The 6,923-nt window shown below is 37.8% G+C and overlaps 1 pseudogene; it reads right to left on the bottom strand.

Annotated features, from left to right (window-relative positions):
• Positions 1-6,169: 6,169 nt before the first annotated feature.
• Positions 6,170-6,577, bottom strand: LOC118522894 (large ribosomal subunit protein eL32 pseudogene; annotated as a pseudogene).
• Positions 6,578-6,923: the final 346 nt, after the last annotated feature.

Below are 6,923 nucleotides of genomic sequence, written 5' to 3' on the forward strand. Positions count from 1 at the left end.
GGATTATATCAATAGATGCAGAAAAACATTTGACAAAATCCAACATATATTTATGATAAAAATTCTCAACAACATAGGAATATAAGGGAATTTACTCAATTCAGTAAAGAAAATCCATAAAAACCTGCAAATAACATCATGCTTAATGGTGAGAAGCTTAAAGCTTTCCTGCTAAGAATAAGATCAAAACAAGAATGTCCCCTCTCACTACGACTTTTCTTTTTCTTTCTTTTTTTTAAAAAGATTTTATTTATTTATTTGACAGAGAGAGTGCAGCAGAGGGAGAGAGAAAAGCAGACTCCATGCTAAGCAGGGAGACTGATGTGGGACTCAATGTCAGGACCCTGGGATCATGACCTGAGCTGAAGGAAAACAGTTAACTGACTGAGCCACCCCGGGACCCTCACCACCACTTTCAACATCATACTAGAAGTCCTAGACAATGCATTAAGATAAGAAAAGGAAATAAATGGTATCCAGATTAGGAAGGGAGAAATAAATCTGTCTGTTTGCAAATAATATGGTCTTCTAAGTAGAAAATCTAAAAGAATTGAAATAAAAGCTTCTGGAACTAAGCAATTATAGCAAGGTTGCAGAATTCAAGGTTAATATACAAAAGCTAATGTTTTCCTATATACCATTAATGACCAAGTGAAATTTAATATTAAAATTACAATGCCAGTTACATTGGTACTCCCTCCCCCATTAAATACTTAGGTAAAAGAGTAATGAAATATGTACAAGATCTATATGAGGAAAACTACAAATCTCTGAAGAAAGATATCAAAGAATTAAATAAATGGAGAGATACTGCATTGTATATTCATGGACAGGAAAACTCAATTTTGTCAAGATGTCAGCTCTTTCTAACTTGATTATAGATTCAACCAAGTCCCAATCAAAATCCCAACAAGTTTTTTTATGCATATTGATAAAATGATTCTAAAGTTTACATGTAGCGGCAAAAGATCCAGAAAAGCCAATTCATTATTGAGTCAGAAAATGACACTACCATAGACTTCAAGACTTACCATAAAGCTACAGTAATCAAGACAGTGTGGTATTAGCTAAAGGGCAGAGAAATAGATCAATGGAAAAGAAAAGAGAGCTCAGAAATAGACCCATATTCAACTGATCTCTGACAAAGCAAAGGAAACTATATGGAACAAAGATAGTCTCTGCAACATATATGCTGGAACAACTGGACACACACACACACCCCAAATCTAGACACAGATGTTACACATTTCACAAAAATTAACTCCAAATGGGTCATTGACCTAAATGCAAAATGCAAAACAATGAAACTCCCAGAGGATAACAGGAGAAAACCTAGATGACCCTGAGTATGGCAATGCCCTGTTAGATAAAATACCAAAGGCAAAGTCTGTCAAAGAAATAAATTAATTTCATTAAAATTAAAAACTACTCCACCGAAGATAATATCAAAAGAAAAAGAAGACAAGACACAGACCAGAAGAAAATACTCACAAAGACACATTTGATTAAGGACTATTACCCAAAATATACAAAGAACTCTTAAAACTCATCATTAAGAAAACAAATAGCCTGATTAAAAAGTGGGCAAAAGACCTGAACAAGAAGATATACAGATGACAAGTAAGCATATGAAGAGATACTCCACACATATGGTATTAGAGAATTACAAGTTAAAACTATGACTACACACCTATTAGAATAGCTAAAATCCAAAACACTGACAATATCAAATGCTCGTGAGGATGTGGAGCAATAGAAACTCTCATTCATTTTGCTCTTGGGATTGCAAAACCATTCAGCCACTTTGGAAGACAGTTTGATAGTTTCTTACAAAAATAAACATACTCTTACCATACGATCCAGCAATCATGCTCTGTGGTATTGACTCAAAGGAGTTGGAAAGTTATATTCACACAAAAACTTGCACATGGACATTATTAGCCACTTTATTCATAACTGCCAAAACTTGGAAATCATCATGATGTCCTTCAGCAGGTGAATGGGTAAATAAACTATGGTATATGCAGGCAATGGAATATTATTTAGTGCTAAAAAGAAATGAGCTAAAGAAATGAGCTATCAAGCTACAAGAGAAATCAAGAAAGCTTAAATGAATATTACTAAATAAAAGAAGTCAATCTGAAAGGTGACATATTGTATGATTTCAAATCTGTGTCATTCTAGAAAAGGTAAAAGCCTAGAGACAGTAAAAAGATCAGTGGTTACCAGGAGTTGGGTGGGAGGGAAGAATGAATAGACAGAGCACAGAGGATTTTTAGGGCTGTGAAACTATGCTGTACAATACCACAATGATGGATGGACTTATCATTATACATGATGCAAACTCATAATGCCCAACACCAAGAGCCCTAATATAAACTAAGGACTTTGAGAGATAATGATATGTCAATGTAGATTAATCAATTGTAACAAAAGTACAAATTACAATTTTGCAAAATGTTACCATTAGGGGAAAGTGGATAAAGTATATACAGAAATCTCTTCATGTGGATCTACAACTATTTGAATAAAATATTTAATTTAAAAAGTTAGATCAGCTACTGAATAAAGAGACATCCTGCTGTAGGGTTTTACACTAACAATACAATGATGAAAAATGTGTCATAAAAACACTGAAATTGTCTGTGCTTCTTGACTGCTCACTGCTTAACGGTGGTAAGGAGAAGAAAAACAGGGGCGCCTGGGTGACTCAGTTGGTTGGGCGTCTGCCTTCGGCTCAGGTCATGATCTCAGGGTCCTGGGATCGAGCCCCTCATCGGGCTCCCTGCTCAGCGGAGAGTCTGCTTCTCCCTCTCTTCCCTGCTCGTGCTCTCTCTCTCTCTTGCTATCTCTGTCTCTCTCTCTCAGATAAATAAATAAAATCTTAAAAAACTAAGGAGAAGGGCGCCTGGGTGGCTCAGTCGTTAAGCGTCTGCCTTCGGCTCAGGTCATGATCCCAAGGTCCTGGGATCGAGCCCCGCGTTGGGCTCCCTGCTCAGCGGGAAGCCTGCTTCTCCCTCTCCCACTCCCCCTGCTTGTGTTCCCTCTCTCGCTGTCTCTCTGTCGAATAAATAAAATAAAATCTTTAAAAAAAAAAAAAAAAACTAAGGAGAAGAAAAACAGAAATGATTAGATTTGAAAATTGGATAACAGAGAGAGTCATAGAAATTCAAGCAGAAATAAGAAACCCAGGAATAGAAAAGGTGCTTGATATTTTACATTTAAGTTTCTAGCAGGTCGTCTAATTGAAGGTGATTTTAAAAATGACGGAACACCTATTTAAAGCTCAGGAAAGAGATTAGGATGAAAGATATAGATTTTAAAGTCATAGGGGCATGGAGAAAATCAAAAGCCTGGCAATAGTTGAGATCTTTAGACAAAAGACTAAAAGGGGAAGAGACAATTGTCTTGTGATCAAAACTTAGAGTAACGCATATATTTAGTGTTTAGGAAAGGTATCTGGTGAAGAAAACAAACAAAAAAAAGCAGTTGGGAAGGTAGAACACTTAACTAGAAAGAGAGTAAGGGGTCAAATAGTAGCAAATGCTAACCTAAATTTTGTATTATTCGATCTGAGGAAGTTCTGAAATTTTGACATTGTTGACATCCTGTAACAAAACAACCTCAATTTAAATTTTAGATAATGTTGAGGAAAGGAAAATAGTTGGTAAATCTAGTCCTAAGAAGTTTGGGGGACAAGGGGCGCCTGGGTGGCTCAGTCGTTAAGCGTCTGCCTTCGGCTCAGGTCATGATCCCAGGGTCCTGGGATCGAGCCCCGCATCGGGCTCCCTGCTTGGCGGGAAGCCTGCTTCTCTCTCTCCCACTCCCTCTGCTTGTGTTCCCTCTTTTGCTGTCTCTCTCTCTGTCAAATAAATAAAATCTTTAAAAAAAATAACAAAAAAAAAGAAGTTTGGGGGACAAGATAGCAAACTAGCATACAATGCTGACTTTTTGTGCCTAGAATTTTGAAAGAAGTAATAGAAGGATGGTATATCCCAAAGGTGTGCTCACTAATATAAACATTATGAAAATCACTTCAGGAGACAATGGTGACTGAATGTTGGCCGTTTATGTGTAGGAAATGGGATCAGGAAACGAGTTGGTTGATTGAAAACTTCCTTGATGGATTTGTTTATCTCTTTGACTCCATTAAAATGAGAAATTTCTGTTTAAGAATGGTACAAAGTTTCAGGATTAGTGTTAGACTGGATAAATATGGTTAAATATCTAAAGCCAACATGGGGCTGATATGCATACTGTACATGGAACTTCAAATTGACAAGAAAAAAGGTACAAGGTCCAATAGAAGAAAAAGACAAAAATTTTGAATAGACAATTAGAGAAGAAAAATCTGAAAGACTAATGTACATATAGGTGCCCAATCTCACTAATAGCCAGAAAAAAAGTAAATTCAAATAAAGAAATACCTGTTAACTTATTACTGGTAACAATTAGAAAGCTGGATATTAGAAAATGTGATAACGTGATAAAAAAGGACCCTCCAGCAATGCTGAAATATCTGCAGATGTAGCCACTTCAGAAAGCAGTACGATTGCTCTCATACCACCTGTGATTCAGCAATACCGCACTGGGATCATGCTTGCCAGAGAACATAGCTCAGATTCACACAGTGACCTCTAGGCAGATGGTCACTGCAGTTTGTGTATTGTAGCAAGACAATGTAAACAACATGGGGTTTCCCCTCTTTATATAAAATACAGTGTACGCATAAGAAGGAATTCCATGCAGAAGAGTAACTGATTTGATTTCTATACTTATTCAAGTTGTGTTAGATAGATCAATACATAGATGGATGCCAAAAATGTAACATTGGGTTAAAAAAAAAGGCAAGCAAGATAATACGATTACTAATTCTAAACTATGTGAATCTTCAATACATAAATATATACAAAATAGTGCATTTTCCAAGGTTTTATTATATGTATTTTAAAAACGGAAATAAGAAATTTGCATTTAAAGAACATACTTTGCACAAGAAAATGTACCAAAAAATAAATAAAAGAAAGGATTTGTCAAGATTGATGATAATTTTATGCCTGAACTTCAATTCTGGGCATATAAGATTTTTTTTTAAGATTTTATTTATTTATTTGAGAGAGAAAGAGCCCACAATCAGGCAGAACGGCAGGCAGAGGGAGAGGGAGAAGCAGGCCTCCCGCTGAGCAAGGAGCCTGATGCGGGACTCGATCCCAGGACCCTGGGATCATGACCTGAGCCGAAGGCAGATGCCTAACTGACTGAGCCACCCAGGTGCCCCTGGGCACATAAGATTCTTAAAAACAAAAGGAAACAAATAAGCAAGTGGTTTTGTAGGAAATGGTGGCAGCCTTAGTGGTAGCAGAGTTAAATCAACATAGTTACTCAGGAGAGACCTGAGGTTCCTGTTAATTCAGAGGGAAGGAACAAGGAAAAAAGAAGAGTTGGTGATGTGCAAAGAAGAAAAGATGTTTATTTGGGAGCTTTATTCTCGAGAAAGGCAAGACAAAGCGGGTTTTAGGGTGTAGGTGAAATGGATATGCATGGCAAGGAGAAAAGGTCCTTTATGTCCCCGCAGGAGCCAAGGAAGAACGAAAAAGTGGAGATATTGAGATATTTTAAGGCAGAAGGAAGGTAAGTAGGAGCAGCTCCCTTTCTCTTCTTAATGATTTCCCTGAGTTTCTCTTTCAATTTAGCACAGAAATGCACAGTCTTGTCTCACTTTTTAAGTCATCACATGTGTATTACTCTTGGATCCTTAAGTATATTGACAACTTATACTTTCTCAGAAGCTATGGAAAATTAAATTTTAAATCAAGCAGGAAACTTACAAAGCATTTCATGATAATAATTAGCATGTATTATACCTATATTATGTACTAAGCACTGTTTTAAAGGTTTTTACATGTATTCTCTAGACAAATCTCCCCCATTCCTTCTCCTCCCTCTTCTTTTTAACAGATGGCTAAATGAATATCCAAAGAGTCTAAATGGAGGGAAATCACACAGTAGCTATTGATAGTGTTAGAGATAATATTCCAGATGTCTCAACTTCCAGGTCTCAGCCTGCTCTTTATCAGGTTAAAGCCTGCCCTGGATCAGCACCTTCTTTGTTTTTTTGTAATTTTATGGTTTTATTAACCCCAATACAATGAGCACATAAGCTGTCTGCCTATTCACTTTCTTCCCTGGGTAGCCTGGCATTGGGATTGGTGACTCCGAAGGCCAGTGGGGCTGCTCTTTCCACAATGGCTTTGTGGTTCTTACAGGAGACATGTTGAGCAACCTCTGAACAGTAAGATCTGTTGCACATCAGGAGCACTTCAAACTCCATGACACTGTAGACTAGGAACTTCCAAAAGCCACTGGGCAACAGGTGCTTTGTTTCCTTGTTGCTCCCGTAACCAAAGCTGAGCATCAAGATCTGACCTTTGAATCTCCTGTGCACCCTATTGTCAGTGCTCCTGGGTTTTTGCCAGTTGTGCTTAATTTTGACACATTGGTCTGACTGGTGCCAGATGAACTTCTTGGTCCTCTTTTTAAAGACCTTGGGCTTCACCAGAGGTCTGAAGGCCGCCATGAGTCTCAGTAGGAGATGGCTGCGCATTTGCAGGCAGCACCGAGGAAGAGAGGGCTAGATCAGTGCCTTCTAATGCTGCGTGATAAGTAAGCCGAATTCTTGTGGCATGTGGCCTCATTTGAAGGTCTTCAGCCCCCAGACCTTGTCACAGTTTCTACCTGTCTCTTCTTTTTCCTTTTTTAAAGCTTCAGTCATAGAGAGAAGAATAATGCAGCTAATACTTGTCTTGCTGAGTTTTTATGAGCTTCTGTGCTGAGGATAGCATGCCAGAAGCTATTTTGGGATATACAGTTTAAAATAATGAGAAAACCAACATGGGCACTTGGGTGAACTGAACATGAGAGAA

The sequence above is a fragment of the Halichoerus grypus genome, chromosome 3 (genome assembly GCF_964656455.1).
Source record: "Halichoerus grypus chromosome 3, mHalGry1.hap1.1, whole genome shotgun sequence".
NCBI classification, from domain to species: Eukaryota; Metazoa; Chordata; class Mammalia; order Carnivora; family Phocidae; genus Halichoerus; species Halichoerus grypus.